This window comes from Dendrobates tinctorius, unplaced genomic scaffold, assembly GCF_039654945.1.
Source record: "Dendrobates tinctorius isolate UK_male_01 unplaced genomic scaffold, ASM3965494v1 ptg000272l, whole genome shotgun sequence".
Classification (NCBI taxonomy): domain Eukaryota; kingdom Metazoa; phylum Chordata; class Amphibia; order Anura; family Dendrobatidae; genus Dendrobates; species Dendrobates tinctorius.
In genome coordinates, this window is record NW_027361939.1 from 11441122 (window position 1) to 11457872 (window position 16751).

At 39.4% G+C, this 16751-nt stretch overlaps 9 non-coding genes across 9 annotated transcripts; all 9 read right to left on the reverse strand.

The window, feature by feature from the left end:
• Positions 1-2207: 2207 nt before the first annotated feature.
• TRNAR-CCU (transfer RNA arginine (anticodon CCU)) lies at positions 2208-2280 on the reverse strand. Its single transcript has one exon. It is a non-coding gene; the product is annotated as a tRNA-Arg (tRNA).
• A 1357-nt stretch (positions 2281-3637) lies between these two features.
• On the reverse strand, positions 3638-3710 carry TRNAR-CCU (transfer RNA arginine (anticodon CCU)). Its single transcript has one exon. It is a non-coding gene; the product is annotated as a tRNA-Arg (tRNA).
• A 1087-nt stretch (positions 3711-4797) lies between these two features.
• TRNAR-CCU (transfer RNA arginine (anticodon CCU)) lies at positions 4798-4870 on the reverse strand. The gene has a single exon. It is a non-coding gene; the product is annotated as a tRNA-Arg (tRNA).
• A 1106-nt stretch (positions 4871-5976) lies between these two features.
• Positions 5977-6049, reverse strand: TRNAR-CCU (transfer RNA arginine (anticodon CCU)). Its single transcript has one exon. It is a non-coding gene; the product is annotated as a tRNA-Arg (tRNA).
• A 2263-nt stretch (positions 6050-8312) lies between these two features.
• TRNAR-CCU (transfer RNA arginine (anticodon CCU)) lies at positions 8313-8385 on the reverse strand. Its single transcript has one exon. It is a non-coding gene; the product is annotated as a tRNA-Arg (tRNA).
• Positions 8386-9684: 1299 nt separating this feature from the next.
• On the reverse strand, positions 9685-9777 carry TRNAI-UAU (transfer RNA isoleucine (anticodon UAU)). The gene is given in 2 exon segments: positions 9685-9720; positions 9740-9777. It is a non-coding gene; the product is annotated as a tRNA-Ile (tRNA).
• Positions 9778-12098: 2321 nt separating this feature from the next.
• Positions 12099-12171, reverse strand: TRNAR-CCU (transfer RNA arginine (anticodon CCU)). Its single transcript has one exon. It is a non-coding gene; the product is annotated as a tRNA-Arg (tRNA).
• Positions 12172-13258: 1087 nt separating this feature from the next.
• On the reverse strand, positions 13259-13331 carry TRNAR-CCU (transfer RNA arginine (anticodon CCU)). Its single transcript has one exon. It is a non-coding gene; the product is annotated as a tRNA-Arg (tRNA).
• A 1106-nt stretch (positions 13332-14437) lies between these two features.
• Positions 14438-14510, reverse strand: TRNAR-CCU (transfer RNA arginine (anticodon CCU)). Its single transcript has one exon. It is a non-coding gene; the product is annotated as a tRNA-Arg (tRNA).
• Between the last annotated feature and the right edge of the window lie 2241 nt (positions 14511-16751).

Genomic DNA, 16751 nt, shown 5'->3' on the forward strand with positions numbered 1-16751 from the left:
AACAGATTCAACAACTTCAGTAGTCAAAAATACTAAAGAAAGACAAGAAAAGAATGCTCCAGGGGAGGGTCGAACTCACAACATTGCTCAACAGTTACAGCTTTATAAGCACCGCGCGCTGACCGATTGCGCCACTGGAGCCATGCGGGTACGGATGGAAAGGATAAATTCTCCAAAAATAAAGAGACATTTGAAAGGGGATTGTTCTTCAGGAAATTAACTATTGCTTACAACAGGTTTGGGCAGGGGGTTATAATAATGTTTGACAATATGTATTCTACCATATCGCAATCTTTCTTAAAAATGAGAAATTTGTGCGCTGGGTCTTTTTAGACTCAAACATCCTGGGATTTTTTCAGGAAATGCGCTCGTACAATTGCTGCAATGAACACACGTTGACGCTATAGTTTGCATTGAAGCATTTAATGAGGGTTTGCCAAAATTCTTCTGAATTCAGGGGCAAAAGGGTCATCTGTGACATCACCTTTTGTGATTCCTAGATCCTGTGTTAACAGCTGCGTACAGAGGTGTTGTCAGTCTTTGTAACCCTACCTCTGACATTAAGGTGAAACTGCTCGAGAACGACAGGATGTACGAGTCCAAAATAGCTCCAGTGGCCAGGGTGAAAATTGAAAGATTACTCATTTTGTTTTTTAATAAAGAACATGATATGGAAAACCATTGTCAAAAATGTTCCAAAAATGGTTCACTTTTTTCACTTATTCTTTTATATTTTGAGATTTGCAAACATTGTGTGGTTGAAAGCATATCCATATCTTAGAAAATATACTCTGTGGTATTCGGGGCATTAATGAAGAAGAAAACAATTAAGATGCTAGGCTTTTGCGCCACACAAAGTCGATACTGTTGCGTGTTAACACTTCTCTCAGTACATAGAAAGGATCGCTCTAAATGGCAGAGGTTTGCAAGAACTAAGTCACGAGAAAACAAGACAATCGTCCAGTAGAACAGTTTTCACCTGCACCATAAACATTCCATGAGATGCTGTTGGAAAGGGAAATCCACAAGCACCCCAGATGAGACTCGACCCCACAATCCCTGGCTTAGGAGGCCAGTGCCTTATTCATTAGGCCACTGGGGCTGGATAGCAAAGGTAAAAAATAAAAAAAAAATTTTTTCCTCATAAGAGTGAAGCAATCGCCACCAAATCATGAACCGATTCAACTACTTCAGTAGTCAAAAATACTAAAGAAAGACAAGAAAAGAATGCACGAGGTGAGGGTCGAACTCATAACCTCAGCATTGCTCAACAGTTACTGCTTTATAAGTGCAGCGCTCTGACCGATTGCGCCACTGGAGTCATGCAGGGATGGATGGAAAGGATAAATTCTCCAAAAAAAAGAGACATTTGAAAGGGGATTGTTCTTCAGGAAATTAACTATTGCTTACAACAGGTTTGGGCGGGGGGTTATAATAATGTTTGACAATATGTATTCTACCATATCGCAATCTTTCTTAAAAATGAGAAATTTGTGCGCTGGGTCGTTTTAGACTCAAACATCCTGGAATTTTTTCAGGAAATGCGCTCGTACATTTGTGCAATGAACACACGTTGACGCTATAGTTTGCATTGAAGCATCTAATGAGGGTTTGCTAAAATTCTTCTGAATTCAGGGGCAAAAGGGTCATCTGTGACATCACCTTTTGTGATTCCTAGATCCTGTGTTAACAGCTGCGTACAGAGGTGTTGTCAGTCTTTGTAACCCTACCTCTGACATTAAGGTGAAACTGCTCGAGAACGACAGGATGTACGAGTCCAAAATAGCTCCAGTGGCCAGGGTGAAAATTGAAAGATTACTCATTTTGTTTTTTAATAAAGAACATGATATGGAAATCCATTGTCAAAAATGTTCCAAAAATGGTTCACTTTTTTCACTTATTCTTTTATATTTTGAGATTTGCAAACATTGTGTGGTTGAAAGCATATCCATATCTTAGAAAATATACTCTGTGGTATTCGGGGCATTAATGAAGATGAAAACAATTAAGATGCTAGGCTTTTCCGCCACACAAAGTCTATACTGTTGCGTGTTAACACTTCTCTCAGTACATAGAAAGGATCGCTCAAAATGGCAGAGGTTTACAAGAACTAAGTCACGAGAAAACAAGACAATCGTCCAGTAGAACAGTTTTCACCTGCATCATCAACATTCCATGAGATGCTGTTGGAAATGGAAATCCACAAGCACCCCAGATGGGACTCGAACCCACAATCCCTGGCTTAGGAGGCCAGTGCCTTATCCATTAGGCCACTGGGGCTGGATAGCAAAGGTAAAAAAATCAAAAAATTTTTTTTTCCTCATAAGAGTGAAGCAATCGCCACCAAATCATGAACCGATTCAACTACTTCAGTAGTCAAAAACACTAAAGAAAGACAAGAAAAGAATGCTCCAGGTGAGGGTCGAACTCACAACCTCAGCATTGCTCAACAGTTACTGCTTTATAAGTACCGCTCGCTGACCGATTGCGCCACTTGAGCCATGTGGATACAGATGGAAAGGATAAATTCTCCAAAAAAAAGAGACATTTGAAAGGGGATTGTTCTTCAGGAAATTAACTATTGCTTACAACAGGTTTGGGCGGGGGGTTATAATAATGTTTGACAATATGTATTCAACCATATCGCAATCTTTCTTAAAAATGAGAAATTTGTGCGCTGGGTCTTTTTAGACTCAAACATCCTGGGATTTTTTCAGGAAATGCGCTCGTACAATTGCTGCAATGAACACACGTTGACGCTATAGTTTGCATTGAAGCATCTAATGAGGGTTTGCCAAAATTCTTCTGAATTCAGGGGCAAAAGGGTCATCTGTGACATCACCTCTTGTGATTCCTAGATCCGGTGTTAACAGCTGTGTACAGAGGTGTTGTCAGTCTTTGTAACCCTACCTCTCATATTAAGGTGAAACTGCTCGAGAACGACAGGATGTACGAGTCCAAAATAGCTCCAGTGGCCAGGGTGAAAATTGAAAGATTACTCATTTTGTTTTTTAATAAAGAACATGATATGGAAAACCATTGTCAAAAATGTTCCAAAAATGGTTCACTTTTTTCACTTATTCTTTTATATTTTGAGATTTGCAAACATTGTGTGGTTGAAAACTGCGTACAGAGGTGTTGTCAGTCTTTGTAACCCTACCTCTCATATTAAGGTGAAACTGCTCGAGAACGACAGGATGTACGAGTCCAAAATAGCTCCAGTGGCCAGGGTGAAAATTGAAAGATTACTCATTTTGTTTTTTAATAAAGAACATGATATGGAAAACCATTGTCAAAAATGTTCCAAAAATGGTTCACTTTTTTCACTTATTCTTTTATATTTTGAGATTTGCAAACATTGTGTGGTTGAAAGCATATCCATATCTTAGAAAATATACTCTGTGGTATTCGGGGCATTAATGAAGATGAAAACAATTAAGATGCTAGGCTTTTCCGCCAAACAAAGTCGATACTTTTGCGTGTTAACACTTCTCTCAGTACATAGAAAGGATCGCTCTAAATGGCAGAGGTTTGCAAGAACTAAGTCACAAGAAAACAAGACAATCGTCCAGTAGAACAGTTTTCACCTGCACCATCAACATTCCATGAGATGCTGTTGGAAAGGGAAATCCACAAGCACCCCAGATGGGACTCGAACCCACAATCCCTGGCTTAGGAGGCCAGTGCCTTATCCATTAGGCCACTGGGGCTGGATAGCAAAGGTAAAAAAATCAAAAAATTTTTTTTTCCTCATAAGAGTGAAGCAATCGCCACCAAATCATGAACCGATTCAACTACTTCAGTAGTCAAAAATACTAAAGAAAGACAAGAAAAGATTGCTCCAGGTGAGGGTCGAACTCACAACCTCGGCATTGCTCAACAGTTACTGCTTTATAAGTACCGCTCGCTGAACGATTGCGCCACTGGAGCCATGTGGATACAGATGGAAAGGATAAATTCTCCAAAAAAAAGAGACATTTGAAAGGGGATTGTTCTTCAGGAAATTAACTATTGCTTACAACAGGTTTGGGCGGGGGGTTATAATAATGTTTGACAATATGTATTCTACCATATCGCAATCTTTCTTAAAAATGAGAAATTTGTGCGCTGGGTCTTTTTAGACTCAAACATCCTGGGATTTTTTCAGGAAATGCGCTCGTACATTTGCTGCAATGAACACACGTTGACGCTATAGTTTGCATTGAAGCATCTAATGAGGGTTTGCCAAAATTCTTCTGAATTCAGGGGCAAAAGGGTCATGTGTGACATCACCTCTTGTGATTTCTAGATCCTGTGTTAACAGCTGCGTACAGAGGTGTTGTCAGTCTTTGTAACCCTACCTCTCATATTAAGGTGAAACTGCTCGAGAACGACAGGATGTACGAGTCCAAAATAGCTCCAGTGGCCAGGGTGAAAATTGAAAGATTACTCATTTTGTTTTTTAATAAAGAACATGATATGGAAAACCATTGTCAAAAATGTTCCAAAAATGGTTCACTTTTTTCACTTATTCTTTTATATTTTGAGATTTGCAAACATTGTGTGGTTGAAAGCATATCCATATGTTAGAAAATATACTCTGTGGTATTCGGGGCATTAATGAAGATGAAAACAATTAAGATGCTAGGCTTTTCCGCCACACAAAGTCGATACTGTTGCGTGTTAACACTTCTCTCAGTACATAGAAAGGATCGCAAGAACTAAGTAACGAGAAAACAAGACAATCGTCCAGTAGAACAGTTTTCATCTGCACCATCAACATTCCATGAGATGCTGTTGGAAAGGGAAATCCACAAGCACCCCAGATGGGACTTGAACCCACAATCCCTGGCTTAGGAGGCCAGTGCCTTATCCATTAGGCCACTGGGGCTGGATAGCAAAGGTAAAAAAATCAAAAAATTTTTTTTTCCTCATAAGAGTGAAGCAATCGCCACCAAATCATGAACCGATTCAACTACTTCAGTAGTCAAAAATACTAAAGAAAGACAAGAAAAGAATGCTCCAGGTGAGAGTCGAACTCAAAACCTCAGCATTGCTCAACAGTTACTGCATTATAAGTACCGCGCGCTGACCGATTGCACCACTGGAGACATAAAGGTACGGATGGAAAGGATAAATTCTCCAAAAAAAGAGACATTTGAAAGGGGATTGTTCTTCAGGAAATTAACTATTGCTTACAACAGGTTTGGGCGGGGGGTTATAATAATGTTTGACAATATGTATTCTACCATATCGCAATCTTTCTTAAAAATGAGAAATTTGTGCGCTGGGTCTTTTTAGACTCAAACATCCTGGGATTTTTTCAGGAAATGCGCTCGTACATTTGCTGCAATGAACACACGTTGACGCTATAGTTTGCATTGAAGCATCTAATGAGGGTTTGCCAAAATTCTTCTGAATTCAGGGGCAAAAGGGTCATCTGTGACATCACCTTTTGTGATTCCTAGATCCTGTGTTAACAGCTGCGTACAGAGGTGTTGTCAGTCTTTCTAACCCTACCTCTGACATTAAGGTGAAACTGCTCGAGAACGACAGGATGTACGAGTCCAAAATAGCTCCAGTGGCCAGGGTGAAAATTGAAAGATTACTCATTTTGTTTTTTAATAAAGAACATGATATGGAAAACCATTGTCAAAAATGTTCCAAGAATGGTTCACTTTTTTCACTTATTCTTTTATATTTTGAGATTTGCAAACATTGTGTGGTTGAAAGCATATCCATATCTTAGAAAATATACTCTGTGGTATTCGGGGCATTAATGAAGATGAAAACAATTAAGATGCTAGGCTTTTCCGCCACACAAAGTCGATATTGTTGCGTGTTAACACTTCTCTCAGTACATAGAAAGGATCGCTCTAAATGGCAGAGGTTTGCAAGAACTAAGTCACGAGAAAACAAGACAATCGTCCAGTAGAACAGTTTTCATCTGCATCATCAACATTCCATGAGATGCTGTTGGAAAGGGAAATCCACAAGCACCCCAGATGGGACTCGAACCCACAATCCCTGGCTTAGGAGGCCAGTGCCTTATCCATTAGGCCACTGGGGCTGGATAGCAAAGGTAAAAAATCAAAAAATTTTTTTTTCCTCATAAGAGTGAAGCAATCGCCACCAAATCATGAACCGATTCAACTACTTCAGTAGTCAAAAATACTAAAGAAAGACAAGAAAAGAATGCTCCAGGTGAGAGTCGAACTCACAACCTCAGCATTGCTCAACAGTTACTGCATTATAAGTACCGCGCGCTGACCGATTGCACCACTGGAGACATGAAGGTACGGATGGAAAAGATAAATTCTCCAAAAAAAGAGACATTTGAAAGGGGATTGTTCTTCAGGAAATTAACTATTGCTTACAACAGGTTTGGGCGGGGGGTTATAATAATGTTTGACAATATGTATTCTACCATATCGCAATCTTTCTTAAAAATGAGAAATTTGTGCGCTGGGTCTTTTTAGACTCAAACATCCTGGGATTTTTTCAGGAAATGCGCTCGTACATTTGCTGCAATGAACACACGTTGACGCTATAGTTTGCATTGAAGCATCTAATGAGGGTTTGCCAAAATTCTTCTGAATTCAGGGTCAAAAGGGTCATGTGTGACATCACCTCTTGTGATTTCTAGATCCTGTGTTAACAGCTGCGTACAGAGGTGTTGTCAGTCTTTGTAACCCTACCTCTCATATTAAGGTGAAACTGCTCGAGAACGACAGGATGTACGAGTCCAAAATAGCTCCAGTGGCCAGGGTGAAAATTGAAAGATTACTTATTTTGTTTTTTAATAAAGAACATGATATGGAAAACCATTGTCAAAAATGTTCCAAAAATGGTTCACTTTTTTCACTTATTCTTTTATATTTTGAGATTTGCAAACATTGTGTGGTTGAAAGCATATCCATATGTTAGAAAATGTACTCTGTGGTATTCGGGGCATTAATGAAGATGAAAACAATTAAGATGCTAGGCTTTTCCGCCACACAAAGTCGATACTGTTGCGTGTTAACACTTCTCTCAGTACATAGAAAGGATCGCAAGAACTAAGTAACGAGAAAACAAGACAATCGTCCAGTAGAACAGTTTTCATCTGCACCATCAACATTCCATGAGATGCTGTTGGAAAGGGAAATCCACAAGCACCCCAGATGGGACTCGAACCCACAATCCCTGGCTTAAGAGGCCAGTGCCTTATCCATTAGGCCACTGGGGCTGGATAGCAAAGGTAAAAAAGCAAAAAATTTTTTTTTCCTCATAAGAGTGAAGCAATCGCCACCAAATCATGAACCGATTCAACTACTTCAGTAGTCAAAAATACTAAAGAAAGACAAGAAAAGAATGCTCCAGGTGAGAGTCGAACTCAAAACCTCAGCATTGCTCAACAGTTACTGCATTATAAGTACCGCGCGCTGACCGATTGCACCACTGAAAACATAAAGGTACGGATAGAAAGGATAAATTCTCCAAAAAAAGAGACATTTGAAAGGGGATTGTTCTTCAGGAAATTAACTATTGCTTACAACAGGTTTGGGCGGGGGGTTATAATAATGTTTGACAATATGTATTCTACCATATCGCAATCTTTCTTAAAAATGAGAAATTTGTGCGCTGGGTCTTTTTAGACTCAAACATCCTGGGATTTTTTCAGGAAATGCGCTCGTACATTTGCTGCAATGAACACACGTTGACGCTATAGTTTGCATTGAAGCATCTAATGAGGGTTTGCCAAAATTCTTCTGAATTCAGGGGCAAAAGGGTCATCTGTGACATCACCTTTTGTGATTCCTAGATCCTGTGTTAACAGCTGCGTACAGAGGTGTTGTCAGTCTTTCTAACCCTACCTCTGACATTAAGGTGAAACTGCTCGAGAACGACAGGATGTACGAGTCCAAAATAGCTCCAGTGGCCAGGGTGAAAATTGAAAGATTACTCATTTTGTTTTTTAATAAAGAACATGATATGGAAAACCATTGTCAAAAATGTTCCAAGAATGGTTCACTTTTTTCACTTATTCTTTTATATTTTGAGATTTGCAAACATTGTGTGGTTGAAAGAATATCCATATCTTAGAAAATATACTCTGTGGTATTCGGGGCATTAATGAAGATGAAAACAATTAAGATGCTAGGCTTTTCCGCCACACAAAGTCGATATTGTTGCGTGTTAACACTTCTCTCAGTACATAGAAAGGATCGCTCTAAATGGCAGAGGTTTGCAAGAACTAAGTCACGAGAAAACAAGACAATCGTCCAGTAGAACAGTTTTCATCTGCATCATCAACATTCCATGAGATGCTGTTGGAAAGGGAAATCCACAAGCACCCCAGATGGGACTCGAACCCACAATCCCTGGCTTAGGAGGCCAGTGCCTTATCCATTAGGCCACTGGGGATGGATAGCAAAGGTAAAAAATCAAAAAATTTTTTTTTCCTCATAAGAGTGAAGCAATCGCCACCAAATCATGAACCGATTCAACTACTTCAGTAGTCAAAAATACTAAAGAAAGACAAGAAAAGAATGCTCCAGGTGAGAGTCGAACTCACAACCTCAGCATTGCTCAACAGTTACTGCAGTATAAGTACCGCGCGCTGACCGATTGCACCACTGGAGACATGAAGGTACGGATGGAAAAGATAAATTCTCCAAAAAAAGAGACATTTGAAAGGGGATTGTTCTTCAGGAAATTAACTATTGCTTACAACAGGTTTGGGCGGGGGGTTATAATAATGTTTGACAATATGTATTCTACCATATCGCAATCTTTCTTAAAAATGAGAAATTTGTGCGCTGGGTCTTTTTAGACTCAAACATCCTGGGATTTTTTCAGGAAATGCGCTCGTACATTTGCTGCAATGAACACACGTTGACGCTATAGTTTGCATTGAAGCATCTAATGAGGGTTTGCCAAAATTCTTCTGAATTCAGGGGCAAAAGGGTCATCTGTGACATCACCTTTTATGATTCCTAGATCCTGTGTTAACAGCTGCGTACAGAGGTGTTGTCAGTCTTTGTAACCCTACCTCTGACATTAAGGTGAAACTGCTCGACAACGACAGGATGTACGAGTCCAAAATAGCTCCAGTGGCCAGGGTGAAAATTGAAAGATTACTCATTTTGTTTTTTAATAAAGAACATGATATGGAAAACCATTGTCAAAAATGTTCCAAAAATGGTTCACTTTTTTCACTTATTCTTTTATATTTTGAGATTTGCAAACAATGTGTGGTTGAAAGCATATCCATATCTTAGAAAACATACTCTGTGGTATTCGTGGCATTAATGAAGATGAAAACAATTAAGATGCTAGGCTTTTCCGCCACACAAAGTCGACACTGTTGCGTGTTAACACTTCTCTCAGTACATAGAAAGGATAACTCTAAATGGCAGAGCTTTGCAAGAACTAAGTCACGAGAAAACAAGACTATCGTCGAGTAGAACAGTTTTCACCTGCATCATCAACATTCCATGAGAAGCTGTTGGAAAGGGAAATCCACAAGCACCCCAGATGGGACTCGAACCCACAATCCCTGGCTGAGGAGGGCAGTGCCTTATCCATTTGGCCACTGGGGATGGAAAGCAAAGGTAAAAAATCAAAAAAAAATTTTTTCCTCATAAGAGTGAAGCAATCGCCACCAAATCATGAACCGATTCAACTACTTCAGTAGTCAAAAATACTAAAGAAAGACAAGAAAGTTCCAGGTGAGGGTTGAACTCACAACCTCGGCATTGCTCAACAGTTACTGCTTTATAAGTACCGCACGCTGACCGATTGCACCACTGGAGCCATGCGGGTACAGATGGAAAGGATAAATTCTCCAAAAAAAAGAGACATTTGAAAGGGGATTGTTCTTCAGGAAATTAACTATTGCTTACAACAGGTTTGGGCGGGGGGTTATAATAATGTTTGACAATATGTATTCTACCATATCGCAATCTTTCTTAAAAATGAGAAATTTGTGCGCTGGGTCTTTTTAGACTCAAACATCCTGGGATTTTTTCAGGAAATGCGCTCGTACATTTGCTGCAATGAACACACGTTGACGCTATAGTTTGCATTGAAGCATCTAATGAGGGTTTGCCAAAATTCTTCTGAATTCAGGGGCAAAAGGGTCATCTGTGACATCACCTTTTGTGATTCCTAGATCCTGTGTTAACAGCTGCGTACAGAGGTGTTGTCAGTCTTTGTAACCCTACCTCTGACATTAAGGTGAAACTGCTCGAGAACAACAGGATGTACGAGTCCAAAATAGCTCCAGTGGCCAGGGTGAAAATTGAAAGATTACTCATTTTGTTTTTTAATAAAGAACATGATATGGAAAACCATTGTCAAAAATGTTCCAAAAATGGTTCACTTTTTTCACTTATTCTTTTATATTTTGAGATTTGCAAACATTGTGTGGTTGAAAGCATATCCATATCTTAGAAAATATACTCTGTGGTATTCGGGGCATTAATGAAGAAGAAAACAATTAAGATGCTAGGCTTTTCCGCCACACAAAGTCGATACTGTTGCGTGTTAACACTTCTCTCAGTACATAGAAAGGATCGCTCTAAATGGCAGAGGTTTGCAAGAACTAAGTCACGAGAAAACAAGACAATCGTCCAGTAGAACAGTTTTCACCTGCACCATAAACATTCCATGAGATGCTGTTGGAAAGGGAAATCCACAAGCACCCCAGATGAGACTCGAACCCACAATCCCTGGCTTAGGAGGCCAGTGCATTATTCATTAGGCCACTGGGGCTGGATAGCAACGGTAAAAAATAAAAAAATTTTTTTTTCCTCATAAGAGTGAAGCAATCGCCACCAAATCATGAACCGATTCAACTACTTCAGTAGTCAAAAATACTAAAGAAAGACAAGAAAAGAAAAGAATGCTCGAGGTGAGGGTCGAACTCATAACCTCGGCATTGCTCAACAGTTACTGCTTTATAAGTGCAGCGCTCTGACTGATTGCACCACTGGAGTCATGCAGGGACGGATGGAAAGGATAAATTCTCCAAAAAAAAGAGACATTTGAAAGGGGATTGTTCTTCAGGAAATTAACTATTGCTTACAACAGGTTTGGGCGGGGGGTTATAATAATGTTTGACAATATGTATTCTACCATATCGCAATCTTTCTTAAAAATGAGAAATTTGTGCGCTGGGTCTTTTTAGACTCAAACATCCTGGGATTTTTTCAGGAAATTCGCTCGTACATTTGCTGCAATGAACACACGTTGACGCTATAGTTTGCATTGAAGCATCTAATGAGGGTTTGCCAAAATTCTTCTGAATTCAGGGGCAAAAGGGTCATCTGTGACATCACCTCTTGTGATTTCTAGATCCTGTGTTAACAGCTGCGTACAGAGGTGTTGTCAGTCTTTGTAACCCTACCTCTCATATTAAGGTGAAACTGCTCGAGAACGACAGGATGTACGAGTCCAAAATAGCTCCAGTGGCCAGGGTGAAAATTGAAAGATTACTCATTTTGTTTTTTAATAAAGAACATGATATGGAAAACCATTGTCAAAAATGTTCCAAAAATGGTTCACTTTTTTCACTTATTCTTTTATATTTTGAGATTTGCAAACATTGTGTGGTTGAAAACTGCGTACAGAGGTGTTGTCAGTCTTTGTAACCCTACCTCTCATATTAAGGTGAAACTGCTCGAGAACGACAGGATGTACGAGTCCAAAATAGCTCCAGTGGCCAGGGTGAAAATTGAAAGATTACTCATTTTGTTTTTTAATAAAGAACATGATATGGAAAACCATTGTCAAAAATGTTCCAAAAATGGTTCACTTTTTTCACTTATTCTTTTATATTTTGAGATTTGCAAACATTGTGTGGTTGAAAGCATATCCATATCTTAGAAAATATACTCTGTGATATTCGGGGCATTAATGAAGATGAAAACAATTAAGATGGTAGGCTTTTCCGCCAAACAAAGTCGATACTTTTGCGTGTTAACACTTCTCTCAGTACATAGAAAGGATCGCTCTAAATGGCAGAGGTTTGCAAGAACTAAGTCACAAGAAAACAAGACAATCGTCCAGTAGAACAGTTTTCACCTGCACCATCAACATTCCATGAGATGCTGTTGGAAAGGGAAATCCACAAGCACCCCAGATGGGACTCGAACCCACAATCCCTGGCTTAGGAGGCCAGTGCCTTATCCATTAGGCCACTGGGGCTGGATAGCAAAGGTAAAAAAATCAAAAAATTTTTTTTTCCTCATAAGAGTGAAGCAATCGCCACCAAATCATGAACCGATTCAACTACTTCAGTAGTCAAAAATACTAAAGAAAGACAAGAAAAGATTGCTCCAGGTGAGGGTCGAACTCACAACCTCGGCATTGCTCAACAGTTACTGCTTTATAAGTACCGCTCGCTGAACGATTGCGCCACTGGAGCCATGTGGATACAGATGGAAAGGATAAATTCTCCAAAAAAAAGAGACATTTGAAAGGGGATTGTTCTTCAGGAAATTAACTATTGCTTACAACAGGTTTGGGCGGGGGGTTATAATAATGTTTGACAATATGTATTCTACCATATCGCAATCTTTCTTAAAAATGAGAAATTTGTGCGCTGGGTCTTTTTAGACTCAAACATCCTGGGATTTTTTCAGGAAATGCGCTCGTACATTTGTTGCAATGAACACACGTTGACGCTATAGTTTGCATTGAAGCATCTAATGAGGGTTTGCCAAAATTCTTCTGAATTCAGGGGCAAAAGGGTCATGTGTGACATCACCTCTTGTGATTTCTAGATCCTGTGTTAACAGCTGCGTACAGAGGTGTTGTCAGTCTTTGTAACCCTACCTCTCATATTAAGGTGAAACTGCTCGAGAACGACAGGATGTACGAGTCCAAAATAGCTCCAGTGGCCAGGGTGAAAATTGAAAGATTACTCATTTTGTTTTTTAATAAAGAACATGATATGGAAAACCATTGTCAAAAATGTTCCAAAAATGGTTCACTTTTTTCACTTATTCTTTTATATTTTGAGATTTGCAAACATTGTGTGGTTGAAAGCATATCCATATGTTAGAAAATATACTCTGTGGTATTCGGGGCATTAATGAAGATGAAAACAATTAAGATGCTAGGCTTTTCCGCCACACAAAGTCGATACTGTTGCGTGTTAACACTTCTCTCAGTACATAGAAAGGATCGCAAGAACTAAGTAACGAGAAAACAAGACAATCGTCCAGTAGAACAGTTTTCATCTGCACCATCAACATTCCATGAGATGCTGTTGGAAAGGGAAATCCACAAGCACCCCAGATGGGACTTGAACCCACAATCCCTGGCTTAGGAGGCCAGTGCCTTATCCATTAGGCCACTGGGGCTGGATAGCAAAGGTAAAAAAATCAAAAAATTTTTTTTTCCTCATAAGAGTGAAGCAATCGCCACCAAATCATGAACCGATTCAACTACTTCAGTAGTCAAAAATACTAAAGAAAGACAAGAAAAGAATGCTCCAGGTGAGAGTCGAACTCAAAACCTCAGCATTGCTCAACAGTTACTGCATTATAAGTACCGCGCGCTGACCGATTGCACCACTGGAGACATAAAGGTACGGATGGAAAGGATAAATTCTCCAAAAAAAGAGACATTTGAAAGGGGATTGTTCTTCAGGAAATTAACTATTGCTTACAACAGGTTTGGGCGGGGGGTTATAATAATGTTTGACAATATGTATTCTACCATATCGCAATCTTTCTTAAAAATGAGAAATTTGTGCGCTGGGTCTTTTTAGACTCAAACATCCTGGGATTTTTTCAGGAAATGCGCTCGTACATTTGCTGCAATGAACACACGTTGACGCTATAGTTTGCATTGAAGCATCTAATGAGGGTTTGCCAAAATTCTTCTGAATTCAGGGGCAAAAGGGTCATCTGTGACATCACCTTTTGTGATTCCTAGATCCTGTGTTAACAGCTGCGTACAGAGGTGTTGTCAGTCTTTCTAACCCTACCTCTGACATTAAGGTGAAACTGCTCGAGAACGACAGGATGTACGAGTCCAAAATAGCTCCAGTGGCCAGGGTGAAAATTGAAAGATTACTCATTTTGTTTTTTAATAAAGAACATGATATGGAAAACCATTGTCAAAAATGTTCCAAGAATGGTTCACTTTTTTCACTTATTCTTTTATATTTTGAGATTTGCAAACATTGTGTGGTTGAAAGCATATCCATATCTTAGAAAATATACTCTGTGGTATTCGGGGCATTAATGAAGATGAAAACAATTAAGATGCTAGGCTTTTCCGCCACACAAAGTCGATATTGTTGCGTGTTAACACTTCTCTCAGTACATAGAAAGGATCGCTCTAAATGGCAGAGGTTTGCAAGAACTAAGTCACGAGAAAACAAGACAATCGTCCAGTAGAACAGTTTTCATCTGCATCATCAACATTCCATGAGATGCTGTTGGAAAGGGAAATCCACAAGCACCCCAGATGGGACTCGAACCCACAATCCCTGGCTTAGGAGGCCAGTGCCTTATCCATTAGGCCACTGGGGCTGGATAGCAAAGGTAAAAAATCAAAAAATTTTTTTTTCCTCATAAGAGTGAAGCAATCGCCACCAAATCATGAACCGATTCAACTACTTCAGTAGTCAAAAATACTAAAGAAAGACAAGAAAAGAATGCTCCAGGTGAGAGTCGAACTCACAACCTCAGCATTGCTCAACAGTTACTGCATTATAAGTACCGTGCGCTGACCGATTGCACCACTGGAGACATGAAGGTACGGATGGAAAAGATAAATTCTCCAAAAAAAGAGACATTTGAAAGGGGATTGTTCTTCAGGAAATTAACTATTGCTTACAACAGGTTTGGGCGGGGGGTTATAATAATGTTTGACAATATGTATTCTACCATATCGCAATCTTTCTTAAAAATGAGAAATTTGTGCGCTGGGTCTTTTTAGACTCAAACATCCTGGGATTTTTTCAGGAAATGCGCTCGTACATTTGCTGCAATGAACACACGTTGACGCTATAGTTTGCATTGAAGCATCTAATGAGGGTTTGCCAAAATTCTTCTGAATTCAGGGTCAAAAGGGTCATGTGTGACATCACCTCTTGTGATTTCTAGATCCTGTGTTAACAGCTGCGTACAGAGGTGTTGTCAGTCTTTGTAACCCTACCTCTCATATTAAGGTGAAACTGCTCGAGAACGACAGGATGTACGAGTCCAAAATAGCTCCAGTGGCCAGGGTGAAAATTGAAAGATTACTTATTTTGTTTTTTAATAAAGAACATGATATGGAAAACCATTGTCAAAAATGTTCCAAAAATGGTTCACTTTTTTCACTTATTCTTTTATATTTTGAGATTTGCAAACATTGTGTGGTTGAAAGCATATCCATATGTTAGAAAATGTACTCTGTGGTATTCGGGGCATTAATGAAGATGAAAACAATTAAGATGCTAGGCTTTTCCGCCACACAAAGTCGATACTGTTGCGTGTTAACACTTCTCTCAGTACATAGAAAGGATCGCAAGAACTAAGTAACGAGAAAACAAGACAATCGTCCAGTAGAACAGTTTTCATCTGCACCATCAACATTCCATGAGATGCTGTTGGAAAGGGAAATCCACAAGCACCCCAGATGGGACTCGAACCCACAATCCCTGGCTTAAGAGGCCAGTGCCTTATCCATTAGGCCACTGGGGCTGGATAGCAAAGGTAAAAAAGCAAAAAATTTTTTTTTCCTCATAAGAGTGAAGCAATCGCCACCAAATCATGAACCGATTCAACTACTTCAGTAGTCAAAAATACTAAAGAAAGACAAGAAAAGAATGCTCCAGGTGAGAGTCGAACTCAAAACCTCAGCATTGCTCAACAGTTACTGCATTATAAGTACCGCGCGCTGACCGATTGCACCACTGAAAACATAAAGGTACGGATGGAAAGGATAAATTCTCCAAAAAAAGAGACATTTGAAAGGGGATTGTTCTTCAGGAAATTAACTATTGCTTACAACAGGTTTGGGCGGGGGGTTATAATAATGTTTGACAATATGTATTCTACCATATCGCAATCTTTCTTAAAAATGAGAAATTTGTGCGCTGGGTCTTTTTAGACTCAAACATCCTGGGATTTTTTCAGGAAATGCGCTCGTACATTTGCTGCAATGAACACACGTTGACGCTATAGTTTGCATTGAAGCATCTAATGAGGGTTTGCCAAAATTCTTCTGAATTCAGGGGCAAAAGGGTCATCTGTGACATCACCTTTTGTGATTCCTAGATCCTGTGTTAACAGCTGCGTACAGAGGTGTTGTCAGTCTTTCTAACCCTACCTCTGACATTAAGGTGAAACTGCTCGAGAACGACAGGATGTACGAGTCCAAAATAGCTCCAGTGGCCAGGGTGAAAATTGAAAGATTACTCATTTTGTTTTTTAATAAAGAACATGATATGGAAAACCATTGTCAAAAATGTTCCAAGAATGGTTCACTTTTTTCACTTATTCTTTTATATTTTGAGATTTGCAAACATTGTGTGGTTGAAAGAATATCCATATCTTAGAAAATATACTCTGTGGTATTCGGGGCATTAATGAAGATGAAAACAATTAAGATGCTAGGCTTTTCCGCCACACAAAGTCGATATTGTTGCGTGTTAACACTTCTCTCAGTACATAGAAAGGATCGCTCTAAATGGCAGAGGTTTGCAAGAACTAAGTCACGAGAAAACAAGACAATCGTCCAGTAGAACAGTTTTCATCTGCATCATCAACATTCCATGAGATGCT